The sequence below is a fragment of the Microcebus murinus genome, unplaced genomic scaffold (genome assembly GCF_040939455.1).
Source record: "Microcebus murinus isolate Inina unplaced genomic scaffold, M.murinus_Inina_mat1.0 scaf001_hap2_Mmur4.0, whole genome shotgun sequence".
Taxonomy (NCBI): Eukaryota; Metazoa; Chordata; class Mammalia; order Primates; family Cheirogaleidae; genus Microcebus; species Microcebus murinus.
Genome location: NW_027438947.1, coordinates 2729392 through 2749629, shown reverse-complemented (window position 1 = coordinate 2749629; position 20238 = coordinate 2729392). Strand labels below are relative to the sequence as shown.

Here is a 20238-nt window from a genome sequence, read left to right as displayed (position 1 = left end):
GGGAACACCGTGCCAGCAGCACCTCGGAGGGCGGTCGGGTAGGGAGCTTACAGTCTGAGTTCCCCTGAGTCAGCTGTAGGGTCCCAGAAGGGAAGGTCCCTTTTCCTGGAGGTGCCTCCAGCTGGTGGCTGTATTGTCTCTCTGGGCAACCGAGGGTAGGGTCGGTGAAGGGGAGGAGGAGGCAATATGGCGCATACCGCGCGGCTCGCTTCTGTGCACACGGAGGTGCCCGGTGTTAGTTGGGAACCTGGTGCCACGTCTGCTACAGGCTCACCGCTGGCTGGCGGCGGCCGTCTTTGGGCTGATGTCCACAGGTCTCTCCACCCGCCGGGGAGCCCACCAGTAGTCCCTAATGCAGGTGAGGGGAAACAGCCAATCCACCTTACCTTGCCGCTGGTCTCTGGGCTGCTCTGGTGGTCTCAGCCTCCTGTTCTGCTCCGCAGCCTCCTCCCGTGGAGTCTCCCCGGGTCTCAGGTATCCCTCCTTCCGGCCCTCGTCCGCTGTATGCTCGTCTTCTTGCTTATTTCCTCTAATTTCTGCTAGAATCTGTCTTTTCTGCAGAGACACTCTGTCTGGTAGTGTTATTCGTCCGCCATCTTGCTCCACCGCCTCTACTTTTTTTAATAATATTTCAATTTCTTTAGAAAATTTTTCATTCATTTCCTGCATTTTTCTTGTGAATTCTTTATGTTTGGTTTCTATTTTCTCTTCAATTCCATTAAATTTCCTTACAATCCAAATATAGAATTCTCCCTCCATCAATTTAATAATTTCTTCTAAACTAGTATCTGATTTTAAGGGTCTCATGGTTTCGTTTGAGGGTGACTTTTCTCTCTACTCTTTCATATTCCCTGTGTTATTACTCTGGTTCTTTCCCATCAGGGTAATGTATTAAGAAGTAGAAGTGATAACTGATTTGTTCCCTTAACTTCTAGCCCCCAAGGGATGTTCCTTGATAGTGATGCGAGGATGTGCTCTTGACTTGTATTGCCTTAGACATATTTTGGCAAATTGCGTTACCTCTGACCTGTTGCCATGACCTCTTGCCAGTGTAGTTTAGTGAGTTTGGTATCTCAGCTTAAGCTCCCACGCAGTGAATTGCTCCTGTGTGTATAATAACTCCACTTCCTCTAATAGCTTGAGATGGATGGCACTGTGTTAAGATATTTATGATCATATCTGTGATTGGTTGTAGATTGCATGAAAGAGCCATTTATTGAGGTAATCTTATACCTCTGTGTTGTTCTCTGGACCCTGGTTGAGGATTACTAATGCTCCAATCTTCAGAAAGGTTCTTGACACTCCTGTCGTGGCCCACTTGCAGGATGGGGGATGACACACATAAAGACATAGACAAAAAAACACAACCACTAGAGAATTGGCTGCAGTTCCAGAAAAAAAATAAATGCACACAGACACAAAGACGGTTCAAGCCTGCAGTGTTTAAAGCACCAGTCATTTTATTTTTATACTGTTTAATTGGGCAAGCGTCCCACAGCTATTTCTCATACCAGCTATTGTCCCAGCTACTTTCTGGTAGGTGACTTCCCACTGGCCAACAGCACCTGTTCCTCCAGATATAGCACAAGAGATGCCCTTCAATGCTTGATACCGTTTCTGGATGACAAGATGCATAGCTTGGTTGCATAGCACAAGAGAAGATGTTTACATTCTCTCTTTTACCGTCTGGTTCCACACGTGGATAACTCACAAACTTGGCTTGTGTGTGAAACTACAGGTCCTTGGCCATCTGCAACGTCTGGTCTCACATGCGGATAACAGACAACATTGGCTCGCATGTGAAACCACAGGTCCTTGGCCATTTGCCTGGAGGAACAGTTCTCTCTGCTTTTCAACAAGTCACGTCCTGCTAATTGAGGGAACAAGCAATGTGCTCCCGTTCTGCTGATTTTGGGTCTTGGCCAATCTGACCCAGGGACGTCTCCTTCATCTCCCTTTTTTTGTTTTATTTTTGAGCACAGATATGTTGAAAAACCATCATGATATCATGAGACTGTTGTTCTCTTTTTACTCGGTGGTAGCACCAGCATCTGCAGACTAAGAAAATGCAAAAGGTTAAGAGACCTAAAAATTCTATATTAACTCCTATTCCACTAAATAATGCCTTTAACTGTGTAATTGGGATGCCTTGTGCCAGCCTATTGGCTAGGCTTGGAAAAACTCATTTTCATAAAACTCTGGAAGATTATCATGGAAGGTGCTTGTAATCTCTTGCTTGAGAATTTGGAGATCAGCAGTCAAATTGCGACCTCCAATTAGCATATGCCACAAGGCCTGCTAATGTTTACTGCTATTAAAAGGGATAGGAATGGCACAGAATTTAGAAGAGTTCCAATCACATTGAAGGAATGATTCAGTTCAAACCTGAATTTGATAGCCAAGCTATCAAACAGTGCTAAACTACTAGTATTGCAAGCTACTAAACAGTGCTTTGTAAATGGAGGATCTCTCCTTCCAATTGACTATCAATCTACTGCTGATGTTGCCACAATCGATGAGAGTACTCATGCCACTTGCAAATGAAATCAGCAGTCTGCACTGAGTGCTGCAATGTCATGACTGCAGTAGCAGCAGTGGCAGCAATGGCAATTAAGCCTGCAACAGCAGTAAGTATAAGACCAATGGCCCTCTTGACTCTGTGGGTTAAAGAAGTTATTTTATTAAGAAGAGAAGTGATCATGGACAACTCACTCCAAGGTTGGGACAAGTTAACAGGAAGCCACAGCTATGTTCTAGCTTTTAGAATATAAAAATTTGGGCACTGGTATTAAATCCTGCCCAAGATGTGTGATTAAGGCAAGTAAATAAAGAGCAATTATTAAGGCAAGAGACTTGTCCTGTAGACTCGTACTACTGGATTGAGCCCATCATCAATAAGTAGGGATAGGATACACAGGCTAGAAGAGACCATGAAATATTACGGTGGAGATGAATCCAAAAACCTGCAGAATTATTAAAAGACATGTTACCAAGCCAAATATTGATGTGCTCTCTGGATTCCAACAATTTCTATATTTGTTCTTGCATGTATGGGGCTCCCAACATGTGGGGCTGAGGAGGAGAAAGGCCTTTGTAGTGCCACATGATGGTCTCATTGGCGGTGGCATTTAAATGGTTTCCCTTCCGTTGCCATCGAAGAGAATGATTAGAGAATTGGCTGCAGTTCCAGAAAAAAAAATAAATGCACACAGACACAAAGACGGTTCAAGCCTGCAGTGTTTAAAGCACCAGTCATTTTATTTTTATACTGTTTAATTGGGCAAGCGTCCCACAGCTATTTCTCATACCAGCTATTGTCCCAGCTACTTTCTGGTAGGTGACTTCATGAAAGTCACCATGAGGACTCCCATCTACAATTTCATGATGATCATGCAACAATTTTAAAGTTTTCCATCTACATTGACTCCATTCTATATGAGACAACAGAGGTTCGATGTGAGGCATGGGGCAAAGAGATAATGGTGACTGCCCTTCAGATAGATTAGAAGGTACACCTCTAAGTCCTCTTAGTGACAAGAGCATGGTAAGAATTGCAAAAGATGAGGCATTATACTGCAGGTCCCATGCTTTATGAGAAATATTTAGACAATGAGCAGTTGCCCAGAAACAAATAGGATATTCTTCTGCACTAATTGAATAATTAGAGAACAGCCAACCTTCCTCGCTAGGGTGTAATGAATATGACGGATGGGGGGCTGGCATTCAATCAGAATCATTGGTATAAACGAGAACTTCAGGCTCTCCCTAGGAAACAGCTTTGAACAAAGGAGTGTATGGCACATATGCCCAGTAGACATGTGAGAAACTCGTAAGCCTTACCTGGCAAGTGACTATGGCCAACATAGGCAAAAACACGGTGCTTGGATTATATGGTTGCTGGCTGGCCTTGGAATACAATCGTTTCTGCCTCCTGAGTCAACTTTTTGAACTGACCCCAAGTTGAGGGGACTGCACGCATCGTGCTGGACATCAAACTCCGTGCCTTCACTGACAGGTTCTTGAATTCCTTGAGGAACTCCTCAGCCCGGATTTTGAGGGTGCTGAATACAGACAGGATTTATGGTGCAATCAACAAATTCTTGACACAAAGTAGGGCTATTTAGCATGCCTTGAGGAACCACTCGCCACTGATATCTTTCAGTGGGCCAGCCATAATTATATTCAGGTATAGTAAAAGCAAAATGTTCACAATCTGAAGACTGTAGAGGGATAGTAAAGAAGCAGTCTTTAAAATCTATTACCATCAAAGACCATCCAGATGGAACCATAGAAGGCAAGGGCAGGCCAGGTTGCAAATTACCCATGGGTTGGATACATTTATTAGTCTCTTGAAAATCTGTAAGAAATCGCCATTTTTCAGATTTCTTTCTAATAAGAAAAACGGGAGAATTCCAAGGATAGGTAGAGGGTTTAATATTTCCAGGATTCAGCTGTTCAGCCACCAGTATTTTTAATGTCTCAAGCTTTTCTTTTGTCAGAGGCCACTGCTCAACCCATACAGGTTTATCTGTGTTCCGTCAAAGTGGAAGAGTTCAAAGGATCTTGTGAGCAGTGGCAATTAATTTAAAGAAGTGAATTTTTCTGAAGGCTAATTAGGATTAAATCCCATCTTTAACATCATTCTTAACATTAGGGGAAAGATGGGGAATATTCATAAAATCTCCAAATTGATGTAGCAAATCTCACCCCCATAGATTTACAGCAATATCAGTGATATAGAACTGTAAAGAAGCTGTTGGGCCTTCTGGCCCTACACAGTCAAAAGTATCATTGCTGTGATAGATATATTGAGATTGTCCTAGCACAGAAATAACACTGGGGACTAAGACCTTCAGTCAGTCAGGAAGCCATTGTGCAAGACTAATGATAGAAACATCTGCCCTAGTATCCACCAGACCCTCAAAGGAGCGGCCAGCAATAGTAAGGTTAAGGACAGGCCGGGAATCCTGAATAAGAGTTTCCCCAAACACCTTTGTTCCTGTGCTTCCCAAACCTCCTTTGTGGCTGGCATTCCTTGCAGGAAAAGAAGCATAAGGCAAAAGCAAAAGTTGAGCTATTCAAGTCCCTGCAAAGATTAGAGTTGTAAGAGAGACAGAAACCATGATTTGAATATCTCCAGTATAATCAGGATCAATAACTCCCAGATGTATAAATATGCCTTTAAGTGCACGGCTACTTCTTCCAATTACTAATCCAACCTACCCTTCGGGAAGAGTCCCATAGACTTGAGTGGATAGTTTGTGAACTCCACCTGTGGGAGTTAAAGTGTAGGTCCAGACGACAGAAAGATCTGACACTGCACTCCTTGCGGTGGCAGCATAGAGCTGAGTAACTTTTAGGGATTGATCAGTTGATGAACTATCCCATTGCTCACTGGGTATTGCTTAAACTGAGGCCTCATATTGTTGTAGGGGCCCTGAGACTGAGGGTCTCCTGGGTTAAGAGGTGGCAAAGTGTTGCCATTCTTGTGAAATTTTGATCTACACTCATTAGTCCAATGTGGCCCCTTCCCACATCACTCACACAATCCTGAGGGTTGTTTCTTTGACACCCTGGATGCAGGGCCAGAATTATCTTGCTTGCCCCAGCTGCACTATTTTCTCATATGTCTGACTTTTCCACAATTGAAGCAGGTGGGCCGATTATTTCCCTTTTGAGTAGCTCCAGCTAATATGGTGGTGTGATAAGAAGCCCTACCAACACCTGCACAACCTCGAACATACTCATCCAGTTAGGTGCCACTAGCCTTTGGAGGATGCAATATCTTTTGGCAGTCTGGATTGGCATTTTCCACAGCTAAATATTGGATGATAAGAGAAGCCACCTCAGTAGAGCTAACACTCCTTTGTATGGCATTTTTCAAACAAGATAAAAAATCAGTATACAGCTCAGTGGGACCCTGCATAGTTTTTGCAAAAGAGGGTGCCAAAGTACCATAAGTTTCAATTCTTTTCCAAGCCCTTAAAAAATCAGTTTAGTTTGAGATAAGGCTAGATCACCCAGAGCAGCTTGTGCCTCCAAAGTAGTATAATGTCCGGAGCCTTTGAACTCATCCTCAGTGGGCCCAGGAGGCTGCTGCTGAGCATTGAGGCAGGACTGCACTCTTGCTCCCTTGAGCCACCAACTACGTAATTGCAGCCATTGAGGGCTTTCCAAAACTGTTGTTCCCAAATGCTCCCAGTCTAACAGGAGTAAGATATTTTTACTAGAAAAAGCATCAATCAACCCAGTAACAAAAGGAGACTGCAGGCTGTATGCCTGATCGGCCTATTTCAATTATTTTAAAAATTTGTATTTCAAAGCTTGATAAGCAACATTCACTCTACCTTGGGGATAATTTGGGTCCTGGCTTGAACCAAACTCTTGCCGAGTAATGGGGAAAACCGAAGGTAAAGGAAAAATGAAAGTGGCTTCGGATTGGGAACCATCAGGAGATTTTCAGCAAAATCAGGAGGGGGTGGAAAATCATCACCAGGCCCCTGGATGACTATACGAAACTTAAAAGAATGTCCCACCAGAGGCACCACAGGTTGAACCGGATAGGCCACGAAAGAGGGGGGCGGGGGAGATCCGCAGCCAAGGCCAAATTACTGTTTTTATGTAGTGAGATCAGCTCCTGAATTTCTAACCCCGTAGGTAATTTAGGAGAATTTCCTGGAGGTTCCCCTCTGGCGGTTCCTCCTCCATGTCTCCAGGTATTAAGGGAGACGAGGAATGCAGTGGAGGGGACTCTTCACCTGTATATCCATCTGAATCAGCTTTATCTGAGCCAGCTGTCTCTGAATCTGTCTGTAAAAGACCAGCGCCTGAGTGATAGCACTGCAAACTGTCCATATTTTTAAATCAATAGTGTCTCCATGCTGATGAGCGAGATGAAAAGCCTTAACTACTTATTGCCAGCTGTGAAGATTTAACTGTACTTGAGACTGACACTGAAACCAATAACAATGCTCTTCCACTATAGCAAATAACTGTTTTAATGTATTTACTTTTACTTCAACCACCACCGAACTCAATAATCCTTGAATTAACTTTCGATATTCCCGCTCCACGACTGAGGGGGTACTTCCCATTTTTCCAAGAGTCCCCTATTGGGTGCCACTTACCAATAGCCAAAGGGGTGCCTCTTCGGTTCCTCCACACTGCTAGCTGCGCCACTTGTCGTGGCCTGCTTGCAGGATGGAGGATGACACACATAAAGACATAGACATAAAATGCAGACACGAGAGAATTGGCTGAAGTTCCAGAAAAAAAAAAAACACACATAGACACAAAGACAGTTCAAGACTGCAGCACTTAAAGCACCAGTCATTTTATTTTTATACTGTTTAATTGGGCAAGCGTCCCACAGCTATTTGCTCATACCAGCTATTTTCCCATACCAGGTATTTTCCCAGCTACTTTCTGGCACGTGACTTCCCACAGGCCAACACCACCTGTTCCTCCAGACATAGCACAAGAGATGCCCTTCGACGCTTGATACCATTTGTGGATTACAAGACATGTGGCTCAGTTGCATAGCACAAGAGAAGAAGATGGTTACACTCTATCTTCTAACGTCTGGTACCACATGGGTATAACAGACAACATTGGCTTGCATGTGAAACCACAGGTCCTTGGCCATCAGCAACGTCTGGTCCCCCACACGAATAGCAGACAACATTGGCTCTCATGTGAAACCATAGGTCCTTGGCCATTTGCCTGGAGGAAGAGTTCTCTCTGCTTTTCAACAAGTCACGTCCTGCTAATTGTAGGAACAAGCAATGTGCTCCCATTCTGTTGACTTTGGGTCTTGGCCAATCTGACCCAGGGACGTCTCCTTCACACTCCCAAGGGCTACTTTGTTCCTATTCCCCCTTAAAGTGATGGTAGGGGTGAGACAGATCAAAACTCCTGCCTATCAGCCTGCATGTTTGTGCTAACATCATTGCTTGATCTGACGCTAGGGGGAGCTGCTAATAAGTTATTCAGGGATCTTCCACCATGCTTGGGAAGCTACTCCTGATGGGAGGGATTACTTGGTGCATCTGCTGGGGTCTCTGGCCAGAATTTTCCTTCTCTGATCACGAACTGTACTGTTGCCAGCTGCCCAGATGTAGAGAGCAGGCCCTAGATTTCTGATATTATTCAATGACCTAAGCCGCCTTGGCAAGCTGAAACACTGGGCTATTAATTATTGATCTGTGCCAAGGCCCTGCAGATTCACGCCAGTCACACAAGGAAAGTATCTTTTCTTGCTTTTCCTTACCTCCAGGGGCAGAGCCCACCATTTATGACATGAAAGATGCTGTGCTAGGGGAGGGGTGATGCCTGAGACCACCCAGCACCCCAGTGTCTGGGAATCCCACAGGAGCTAGTTTTCCACATCTCAGTAACTAGCTTTCTTGGGAAGCACTCAAAATTTGGCCATCGATACAGGCCTGGCTAGCCAAATCAATAGGACATGGAAGGGCAGAGGATGTTGTGCCTGGCAGGAAAGTCCACAAGCTGGAGGAGAAATGCTGCCTGAAACTGAAGCATGCCACAGCATCCAGATTGTGTACCCCAAAACCAGCAGCTGCTCACCCACAGAGCGTTAGTGCTAGGGTAACTGTTCAGGAATTTTTAGGTGCTGGATTGGACAGCTGAGTCTACAGGAGGCCTGATGTCTCTTGTGTGTCACCATCCCACAATGTCATGCTTGTCTGGCAGGAGTTCTTGGTCTTTCTGACCTGCCCTGATTGCTGGCCTAATCATCAGCGGTTTACAGGGCAGAGACTCCTTTTCAGTGTTCACATCCTTTGTTCTGGACACACTGACTACCATAGGCGAGGTGGTTGTCTCCTAACTACCTTGAGTGGTCACTCAGATCAGTCCCTCTCCCACTCTGTGCAGTCCTAGCACAGAGCACTGGGGAGTTCCCGATGTTTCCCACTATTGTCCCCTCTCCACAGAGCCTTCCATCTTGTGAAGTGAGTTTACAATAACGTTAGGCATGTCCCTGTCTGAATGGACTTGGAGGTGAGTGGAGGACCAGGACATTCTCCTTTGGGTCAGATCCCACTGAACTCGCTGGCTGGGCAGGCGGGGCCATCCCAGGTTCTATACTCTATTGTTTATCTCACCCTCTACTGACTTTGAAATTGTATCACCCATTCATCATTTTTCCCCTGTATTGTATGTCTCACAGAGTTTCTCTGCAGTTTCACAATGCTGCTTTTGTGGGGCAGCGAACCACTCCTGCGTAGCCATCCGAGGTCTTTACCTTTTTTTGTTCTCCAATACCAACTGCTGCTTCTCTCCATAAATGTCTCCCATAGGAGACTCCCTACTTCTTGAGCTATGGGTCTGTGGATCCTCATGTGTCTGTCCTTCCTGTCCTTTCTCTGTAGTATGGATTTTATTAAAAAGTTAAAAAAATAGGTGTTGCCATGGATACAGAGAGAATGAAATGCTTATATGCTAAAGCACAACTACAAATTAATACAACATCTATGAAAAACTCTGTGGAGATTCCTAAAAGAACTGAAAGTTGACCTAACATTCAATCTAGCAATCCCATTACTGGATATCTACCCAAAGTAAAGGAATTCATTTTACCAAAAAGACACATGCATGTGAATGTTTTTTTTTTTTATTTCAGCATATTATGAGGGTACAAATTTTAAGATTACATATAGTGCCCTTGACACCCCTCCCCACTCAAGTCAGATCTTCAAGTGTAACCATCCTCCAGATGGCGCAGATATCACTCATTATGTAGGCATATACCCGTAACTTCCTCCCCCGTCCCACATGCCTAATATCCAATAAATGTAATTTCTTTGTGTCCAATTAGGTGGCGATCAGTTAATACCAATTTGCTGGTGAGTATATGTGGTGCTTGTTTTTCTTTTTTTCTTTTTTTTTTTAATGGTTGACTCAAGTAATAATACGCCAGGTCAGTTTTATTTTTATACTCTAAAAACTTAAAGTTAGTTCCTTGTACGTAACCACCCAGGCATTGCAGCAATGGCCATAAATTCTGGAATAGCCTTAGGGAAGCAGACGTCCCCTGACTCAGAATCTCAAGGTGATTGCTCTAGGCACTAGGCATATACAAAGGAACAAGATTAGCAAGGATGGGCTAGGTGAACCACAGGGGCCATTTCTTATCCCCAGATTCTCTTAGGGTGACCCCCTAAGATCTTCGGCTGAACCCTGGTGACTGTGCTGGCTTAGGTCACCCTTCCCTTGAGGGGTCTTACACGTCATTGACTAACCAGAAATCTTATGGAGTGTACGTAGCAATCACAGGAACAATATGTTTATCGTGTGGCCTCCAGATCCCCAACGCAGTGGGGTGGGGCCGCTCTTACTACTAGCAGCTGAGGTCCTTTGTTATGCCTCTAGGCAACACCTTTGTTTATCACAGGGAGCCTGTCTTGAACAGATTACTTTCAAATACTCTGGGCAGAACACATACATTACTCACTAACTTTAATTCTTAAACTAGGAAAACATATGTCAGTCCCCTATATCTCCCCCAATTTTATTTAATTTTGAAGGCGAACATGCTGGAACACAGTCATGACGTTTTGTCTTTGCTGTTGCTGAGTTGCTTGCCTTTGAGGGGTCGAGACATTGCACACCTGCATGGCCCACACCCCAGTGAAGCCGGAGCTAACATCCGGCTTCTGGAAACTGTTGCTTGCTTGCCATGGAAACCGTTGCTTGCTTGCTTGTTTGTGCCAACTTTGCATTGTTTGAACCCCTGTATAGTGGGGCTGTCAGCCAACCAATCATGTTAAAGGTCAATGCATGATCCACGCGTGATCAGCCACTGCATAGCGTATGCACCATAGGGATAAAAGGCACGCTGCAACCCCAGTCGGGGTCCTTGCCTGCAAGAGTGACCACTGCATTGGTGCTCTGGGGCTTGGACCCTGGCTAGCCAGAAAATAAACCTCCTCTTGTGTAATTACATCCTCGATGTCTCTGCTTTTCTGTCCGGTGGGGCTGTGGAAGGTCGGTCCCTAACATTTGGGGGCTCGTCCGGGATTTGCCTTCCCTACAGACTACTGGATAGAATTCAGGGCTGAGGGAGGAGTGTGAAAATCCACCCCGGACTAGCCGGGTGTGGTGTTGGGCAAGGGACGCGGAATCCCCTTGCAGGACCCCGGATCAGGACGCCGGCACAGGACCTAGGCGGATGCGCTGGTGGGTCGCCGGTCAGAGCCAGGTGGAGACGTCCTTTGGCCCCGTTGGGACTCAGGAGCTGACCTTGTAGCCTAGGGCTCGGTCAGGAGGAGCTGGAGCTGACCTTGTAGCCAAGGGCTCGGTCAGGAGGAGACCGGGGAGTAGGTCCGGACCAGGTTAGGTTGTCTGTTTACCTCACTGTCCACTTGTCTGTTGTCTGCTTTGTTTGTCGCCGGCTTTCTGTGTGTGTGTGAGTGAGTGTGACATCTCTCGTTGGCTTGTTGGAGTCTCTGGGTTCTGTGGTTTCGGCCCGAGAACCCATCAGGGTTGCATGGGTTTTCGGGCTGGGGCCGTGGAATCAGGGGACCCACGAAAAGATCCACAGAGGTGACTAGAAGCTCCAGGTGAGTATTCCCCTGCATGGGCTGGCAGCACACAGTGTATCTCCTGCCGCCCGTGCCAGGAGTGGCTAGTGCGGGAGGGGCACGGCCGTTACCTCCGTAGGGAGTGTAAAAGGCTAGAGATTCAGATCCTTGTCCCCAGTGCCCCAACTGCGGAATATTGGTTTGCACATCTGCCTATTATTGACTAGCCATGGGACAGGCTCCAACAACGCCGTTGTCCAACCTGGTGAGCCATTTTAAGGATGTCAGGGCAAGGGCACACAACCTGTCCCTAGAGGTCAAGAAGGGAAAGTTTGTTACCCTTTGTGAGGCCGAGTGGCCCACGTTTGGAGTGGGGTGGCCCAGGGAGGGCTCGTTTGATGCCTCCTTGATCAAAAAGGTAAAAGGGGTGGTATTTGGCCACCACGGACACCCTGATCAGATCCCCTATATTGTGGTCTGGCAAGACTGGGTTTGAGACCCGCCATCCTGGCTGAAGGCCCCCCTACCTGCCCCGAGGGAAAAGGCGGAAGTTCTGGCAGTTAAAGAAGTCAGAAAGGGGCGGGGCACGGAGTCCGAGGTCCATTGGGACACCAGTGTTGCTGGACTCCAATCTCTACCCAGACCTGACAGGTCTCGAATGAAACACGCCTCCACCCTATAATCCTGGGGCAGCCTCTGCAGCTCCCCCGGCCCAGGAGGACGCGGGACCACCGGCAGCATGGCCGGCCTATGAAACCAGACAGCAGACTGGCCGGGCCCCAGACCCGGAGCCCTTAAAGGCGCTCCCTCTGAGAGCAGTGGGACCCCTGGGGAAGGACAGAGCACAGACATTCCAATATTGGCCCTCCTCTACCAGTGATCTTTATAATTGGAAGGCTCAAAACTCAAACTTCTCTGAGAACCCCAGAGATCTCATTAACCTTTTAGATTCTGTTCTTTTTACACATCAGCCCACTTGGGATGATTGCCAGCAGCTGCTCAAGGTGCTTTTCACCACAGAAGAAAGAAAAAGAATTCAGGGGGAGACACGGAAGCTGGCCCCGGGTGAAGATGGCAGACCTGCCACGAATCTGCAGACCATTGATCAGACCTTCCCCCTTGAATGGCCACCCTGGGACTACAATGAGGCTAAAGGTAGGGAGCGTCTCCAGGTCTACCGCCAGACTCTGATGGCCGGTCTCCTTATGGCGGTGCGAAAGCCGACCAATTTGGCCAAGGTAGGAGATGTTCGTCAGGGGCTGGAGGAGATCCCGGCAGCATGCTTAGAGAGGATCATGGAGGTCTTCCGGCAGTACACCCCCATAGATCCCACTATGGAAGGCAGCAAGCCACTGTTATGATGGCGTTTGTTAATCAGGCAGCCCCAGACATCAGGCGCAAGGTGCAGAGAATAGATAGATTAGGCAAGAAGACTCTGCAGGACCTGTTAGAAGTGGCAGAAAAGGTCTATAACAATAGAGAAACGCCAAAAGAGAGGTTAGAGAGGATCGGGATAGAAGATAGGAAATTCCAAGCTGGAGAGGCGCATAAAGCAAACAAAGAAATGGCAAAAATCCTGCTAGCTGCCATGAGAGGGGGGCAGACAGGGTCAGAGGAGAGGAGAAGGCCCCGGCGAGAGAGGCTAGGCAAGGATCAATGTGCTAATTGCAAGGAGTATGGGCACTGGGCCCGAGAATGCCCGAAAAAGAAAGGGGGGTGAAGACTTAGAGGTCCTGAAAAAGTCATGGTTGCAGGACAGGTGACAGAGGAATAGGAAAGACGGGGTTCAGTCCCCCTCCCCGAACCTATGGTAACTTTGCAAGTAGAGGGGAACCCAGTCAGCTTCTTCATAAATACAGGAGCTAAACTATATCGGTGGACCACACGGCGGAGATTAAATTTGGGTTCAGGACAAATGAGTCACGCCTTTATGGTCATCCCTGACTGCCCCACGCCGCTACTGGGAAGAGACATCCTTACCAAGCTTAAGGCTATCAACAGCCCCGGGTCACTCAGATCCTGACCTTGACACAGGCAAATGAATATAGACTGTACCAGCCCATAAAGAGCAGAGAAAAAGGCATGAAACAATGGCTCTGTAAATTTCCCATGGCGTGGGCCAAGACAGGGGGCACAGGATGGGCAAAACACTGGCCGCCTCTTTACGTTGAGTTAAAACCCAGAGCCGAGTCAGACAGTACCCCATGTCCCAGGAAGCCAGAGTGGGAATTACGCCCCACATTCAGAGACTCCTGGACAGTGGGATTCTCTGGAAATGCCAGTCGGCCTGGAACACCCCCCTGTTGCCGGTGAAGAAACCGGGGTGTAAGGACTAAAAGGCTCGACCTCTGTATAAAGGGTATAAGGCGGGGCGAGCATGAGAGTGGACTGTGCAAATGGAAGACTCTTTTCAAGCCCTGAGGGCAGCCATGCTAAAAGCCCTGACCCTAGCACTCCCTGACAAAAGAGTTTCACCTGTTCATAGACGAGAAGAGGAGAATAGCTAAGGGCGTACCCAGATGGCTCGGCAGGACCTGCAGGACCACCCCCTTCCGAGCACCGACCTAACTTGGTTCACGGACGGGAGCAGTTTCGTCCGCGATGGACACAGGTATGCGGGGGCGGCCATAGTCTATGATCAAGGCAAACTTGTCTGGGCGGCATGCCTTCCACAGGGAACATCTGCCCAAAAGGCAGAATTGATTGCACTGACAAAAGCTCTTAGTCAGGCCCGAGGGAAGAGGCTGACAGTATATACTGACAGCCGCTATGCTTTTGGTACTGTGCACATACATGGAGCCCTCTACAGAGAAAGGGGGTTCATCACAGCAGAAGGGAAGGAGATTAAGCACAAGCCCGAAATACTCCACTTGCTAGAAGCTGTCTTGCTGCCAAAGGCAGTGGCGGTAGTCCACACCCCTAGACATCAGGGTGGAGACTCACTGGAGGCACGGGGCAATTGAAGGGCAGATGCCGAGGCTAAAAGAGCAGCAAAAGGCGCTGCACCACCCTACATTCTGCATATAAGCCTACCACCCCCGGGCATGGGACAGATACCTCCTCTGCCAGACTACTCCAGCGCAGATGAAGCCTGGGCTACACAACAGCTAAATGTGCAAAAAGACGAAGAACGCCGCCTGATAGTGCCAGAGACTTTGGGACGTCACCTGTTAACGCACCTACACCAGACCACACATTTAAGAAAGAGAAAAATGCTACAACTATTAAACACCGCCCAGCTTAAGTTCATGTCGAAGGGACGAGTGGCGAGCGACATCGTCCGGGACTGCCAAGCCTGTCAAGTCATGCAGCCGGGGAGGGCCAAAGGGACCCACGCAGGTACGAGAGAAAGGGGGAGGCAGCCAGGGCTGTTCTGGGAAGTAGATTTTACAGAAGTAAAGCCTGGAAAATATGGGACCGGTATCTGCTAGTTATGGTGGATGCGTTCTCTGGGTGGGTAGAGGCTTTCCCCACTAAGAGAGAGACTGCTCTAACGGTAGCCAAAAAAAAAAAAAAAAAAAAATAGAAAAAAATAGTTCCTAGGTATGGACTGCCAGAAGAAATAGGATCAGATAATGGACCTGCTTTTGTCAGCCAAGTTAGTCAGGGACTGGCCCAGGCTCTGGGGACCAATTGAAAACTGCATTGTGCCTATAACCCCTAGAGCTCAGGGCAGGTAGAGAGAATGAACAGAACAATAAAGGAGACTCTGACTAAATTGGCCCTAGAGACTGGCGGGGACTGGGTGACCCTTCTTCCCTTCGCCCTGTTCCGAGCCCAGAACACCCCCTATCATTTAGGTTTAACCCCCTTTGAAATCATGTATGGCACTCCTCCACCCGTGGTCCCCAGGGTGAGCCCCGAGGCTCTCCCAAAACACCCCAAACATGTGTTGCAAGCCGTACAAGCTCTGCAGAGTGTTCACAGCCGAGTGTGGCCGGCCCTCCGCGCCATATACCAGGCCACAGGGCTGGGGGCAGGTAGTGCTGAACATTCTTATCACCCACACCAGTCGGGGGACTGGGTGTGGGTAAAAGGACATAACAGCAAAACCCTCGAGCCTAAATGGAAGGGCCCCTTTCAAGTTATCCGTGTTACTCCCACTGCCCTCAAGGTGGATGGAATATCAACCTGGATACACCACTCCCACGTGAGGTCGGCTAGCAAGAGCGACCAAGAGCAGTGCCAGAGCCAGTGGAAGGCAACGGTGGATCCGGAGAACCGCCTAAAGACCAGGCTGACCCGAGTGACACCAGCATAGATGAACTTAGTGACTCCAGTCCTCTTTGGAGTACTGGTCATACTAGTTGGAGTCGGACTTGGGACTGTAGCACCTGGAGGTTGGACTCCGTTGCAGAGATGCATGCTAGGCTTGTTTTATGTCTTTTATGTGGGTGCTTTGGGGTTACTTTGCTTGTGGGCAGGAGTGTGGCAGCCGTGATAAATAGCAATCCCCACCAACCTCATAACCTCACATGAGAGATTGCCAATCAAGAGACTCATAAAGTCTAGAATGTGACTTCGGGGGTAGGCCCCGTAAACGGATGGTGGCCAGACCTTATGTTTAACCTAGAAGAAATAAGCCCCATCAGCGTGAGTGAGCCCCCAGGGGCGCCCGGCCCTCGGCCAAGTGGGATTGTGTCACCACACGCAGTAGGGCCCAACCAGGTGCTGCACCCACAGCCGGCCACAGTGCACCCCAAACCAGTGATAAAGTTAGGGACAAACTCACTCACCCTAGGGAGCCCCATAAGCACGGTGCCTGAAGTAGAACTTAGAGATCCTCTGTGGAAGATGTTGACAGCTGCATACGAAGCAGTGGGAATGGCCGTCAATTTCAACCTCTCCACAGAAGCCTCCCCTAGGTCATGTCAATGGGACCGTAAAGGCCCTGGTCTCACTTTTCAGTCAGTTCTTGGCAAGGGGACCTGCCTGGGAACAGTTCCCTGCCAGGGAACAGTGCCACCCAGCCATGCACAGCTCTGTGCCGGGGGTAACAGTAATAAATCAAACAGGAAAAAAAAAATGGGTCATTCCCGGGCCAAGTGGATGGTGGATTTGCTCCAAAACCAGTTTAACCCCTTGCCTTAGCCTATCAGTTTTTAATGAATCTAAAAATACTGTGTTATGGTGTTAGTGTTCCCTAAAATAATATACCATACAGTAGAGACCATATACACCAGCAGGGAAGGCCAAGGGGTCACTAACCTAATTTTCCAGAGAAAAAGAGAACCCCTTGCAGCCATTACCCTGGCCACACTTTTTGGCTTGGGGGCAATAGGAGCAGGGACTGGTATCTCCTACCTAGCGATGCAACAGAGAGGGTTCAGCACCTTGAGAGCAGCCATTAATAAAGACATTGCAAGAATAGAAGAGTCTATCTCCCATCTAGAAAAGTCTCTGACCTCCCTGTCCGAAGTAGTACTACAAAATCGGAGGGGGCTATATCTAGTGTTCCTTCAACAGGGGGACTATGTGCTGCCCTCTGAGAAGAGTGCTGTTTCTATGCAGACCACACAGGAGTCGTCAGGGAATCTATGGCTAAAGTTAGAGAAGAGCTTGCCTGCCACAAGCGGGAAAACGAGCTGTAGGCAGGTTGGTTTAAATCTTGGTTTAACAGCTCCCCTTGGCTAACTACCCTTATCTCAACGCTATTAGGACCACTAGTAATTCTGCTGTTAGTCTTTACATTCGGACCCTGCATATTAAACAAGATAATAACCTTTGTAAAAGAAAGGGTTAATACAGTACAGCTTTTAGTGTTGCAGCCGCAGTATCAGAAGCTCTAGTAAGGTAGCACAGACTTGAAACCTTTAGAAGACCCAAGAGACGAGCAAGAGTGCTCGACCAGCTTCTAAAGAAAGGGGGGAATGTGAGGGGTCGAGACATTGCACACCTGCATGGCCCACACCCCAGTGAAGCCGGAACTAACATCCGGCTTCTGGAAACTGTTGCTTGCTTGCCATGGAAACCGTTGCTTGCTTGCTTGTTTGTGCCAACTTTGCATTGTTCGAACCCCTGTATAGTGGGGCTGTCAGCCAACCAATCATGTTAAAGGTCAATGCATGATCCACGCGTGATCAGCCACTGCATAGCGTATGCACCATAGGGATAAAAGGCACGCTGCAACCCCAGTCGGGGTCCTTGCCTGCAAGAGTGACCACTGCATTGGTGCTCTGGGGCTTGGACCCTGGCTAGCCAGAAAATAAACCTCCTCTTGTGTAATTACATCCTCGATGTCTCTGCTTTTCTGTCCGGTGGGGCTGTGGAAGGTCGGTCCCTAACACCTTTTTTTCCAGCACCTATAGATTAAGAGCACAAAAAATAATACAAGAAGGAGAATACCCAAATTACTTCCAAGCATAGTTTTTAGTGAAGCCAAAGGATAGGCCTGCGACAATCCACTGGCCAGAATAGAAAAGAACTCATCATTATTAAAATCTGGCAGATTGTTTTGAAAAGCAGAGGTGACTTCTTTTGTTCTAATTTTTGGAGGTTGCCAGTTAGGTTTCAGCCTCCTTTTAACAGTTTTCGTAATGACATGCAATGTTGACTACTATGGAAAGGAATAGGAGTGACACAAAAACAGGAAGAAATCCAATCACAATGGAGAAAATATTGAGTTGTCAAAACCTGAATTTGATCTCACAGCCACTGAACTCTAAGAGAGGCTAACAAAGCAATAGCTATTAAGCCAACTACTGCCGTGATTATCAGACCAATGAATGTTTTTGTTTTATGAGCCAGATAATTTTTTTCTTTCATGTGTTTAATTATTTTTTTTTTATTTTGGCATATTATGGGGGTACAGATTTTAAGGTTTCAATAAATGCCCATTTTCCCCCCTCCCCCCAAAAGTCTGAGTCTCCATCATGACCATCCCCCACATGGTGCACATCTCACTCATTATGTATGTATATACCCGCCCCCCTCCCCCCTCCCACCTGCCCAATACCCTATTACTGTAGTACCTATGTGTCCACTTAGGTGCTACTCAGTTAATACCAGTTTGCTGGAGAACATATCTGGTGCTTGTTTTTCCATTCTTGGGATACTTCACTTAGTAGTATGGGTTCCAGCTCTAACCAGGAAAATATAAGATGTGCTATATCACCATTGTTTCTCAGAGCTGAATAGTACTCCATGGTATACATATACCACATTTTATTAATCCATTCTTGGATGGATGGGCACTTGGGCTGTTTCCACAGCCTTGCAATTATGAATTGTGCTGCTATAAACATTCGAGTGCAGGTGTCTTTTTTGTAGAGTGTCACTGGATCATTTGGGTAGATGCCCAGCAATGGGATTGCTGGATCAAATGGTAGATTCAGTTGTATCGCTTTAAGGTATCTCCATATTGCTTTCCACAGAGGTTGAACTAGTTTGCAGTCCCACCAGCCATGTAGGACGGTTCCTCCCTCTCCGATTCCTAGCCAGCATTTATTGTTTGGAGACTTTTTGATAAAGGCCATTCTCACTAAAGTTAAGTGATATCTCATTGTGGTTTTAATTTGCATTTCCCTGATAATTAGAGATGTTGAGCATTTTTTCATATGTTTGTTAGACATTCTTCTATCTTCTTTAGAAAAGTTTCTGTTCAGGTCTTTTGCCCACTTTTTGATAGGGTTATTTGATATTTTTTTCCTGATTTTCGTGAGTTCTAAGTAGATTCTAGTTATCAGCCCCTTATCAGATGCGTAAGATGCAAAAATTTTCTCCCATTATGTAGGTTGTCTGTTTAATTTCATAAATATTTCTTTGGCTGTGCAGAAACTTTTCAGTTTGATCATGTCCCATTTATTTATTTTTGTTGCTGCTCTGATTACCTTTGGGGACTTCGTCATAAACTCTTTCCCTAGGCTGATGTCTAGGAGAGTATTTCCAGTATTTTCCTCTAGAATTCTAATAGTTTCATACCTTAGGTTTAAGTCTGTTATTCAGTGTGAATTGATTTTTGTAAGAGGTGAAAGGCGTGGGTCCTGCTTCAGACTTCTACAAGTGGCTATCCAGTTTTCCCAGCACCATTTATTGAAAAGGGATTCTTTTCCCCAGCGTTTGTTTTTGTCTGCTTTGTCAAAGATTAGATGATGATATGAGGATTGTTTTATATCAGGATTCTCAGATCTGTTACACTGGTCAATATTCCTATTTTTGTGACAATACCAGATTGTTTTAATTACTGCAGTTTTTTACTATAGTTTGATATCTGGCATATTAATACCTCCCATTTTGTTTTTGTTGACTATGATTGCTTTTTTTATTATTTCAGCATATGATGGGGGTACAGATTTTAAGGTTTCAATAAATGCCCTTTCCCCTCTACAATCACAAATCTGAGTCTCCAGCATGACAATCCCCCTGACGGTGCACATATCACTCATTATGTATGTATATACCCGCCCCCCCAACCCCTGCTCTATACCCTATTACTGAAGTGCCTATGTGTCCACTTAGGTGCTGCTCAGTTAATACCAGTTTGCTGGTGAGTACATGTGGTTCTTGTTTTTCCATTCTTGGTATACATCACTGAGTAGTAGTATGGGTTCCAGCTCTAACCAGGAAAATATAAGATGTGCTATATCACCTTCATTTCTTAGAGCTGAATAGTAATACATGCTATACATATACCACATTTTATTAATCCATTCTTGGATTGATGGGCACTTGGGCTGTTTCCACAGCCTTGCAATTA

The 20238-nt window shown here is 46.7% G+C and overlaps 1 long non-coding RNA gene across 1 annotated transcript; it reads left to right on the top strand.

The window, feature by feature from the left end:
• The first annotated feature begins 14278 nt into the window (after positions 1–14278).
• Positions 14279–16477, top strand: LOC142866167 (uncharacterized). Its single transcript, XR_012916215.1, has 2 exons — positions 14279–14882; positions 15658–16477. It is a non-coding gene; the product is annotated as an uncharacterized LOC142866167 (long non-coding RNA).
• The last annotated feature ends 3761 nt before the right edge of the window (positions 16478–20238 follow it).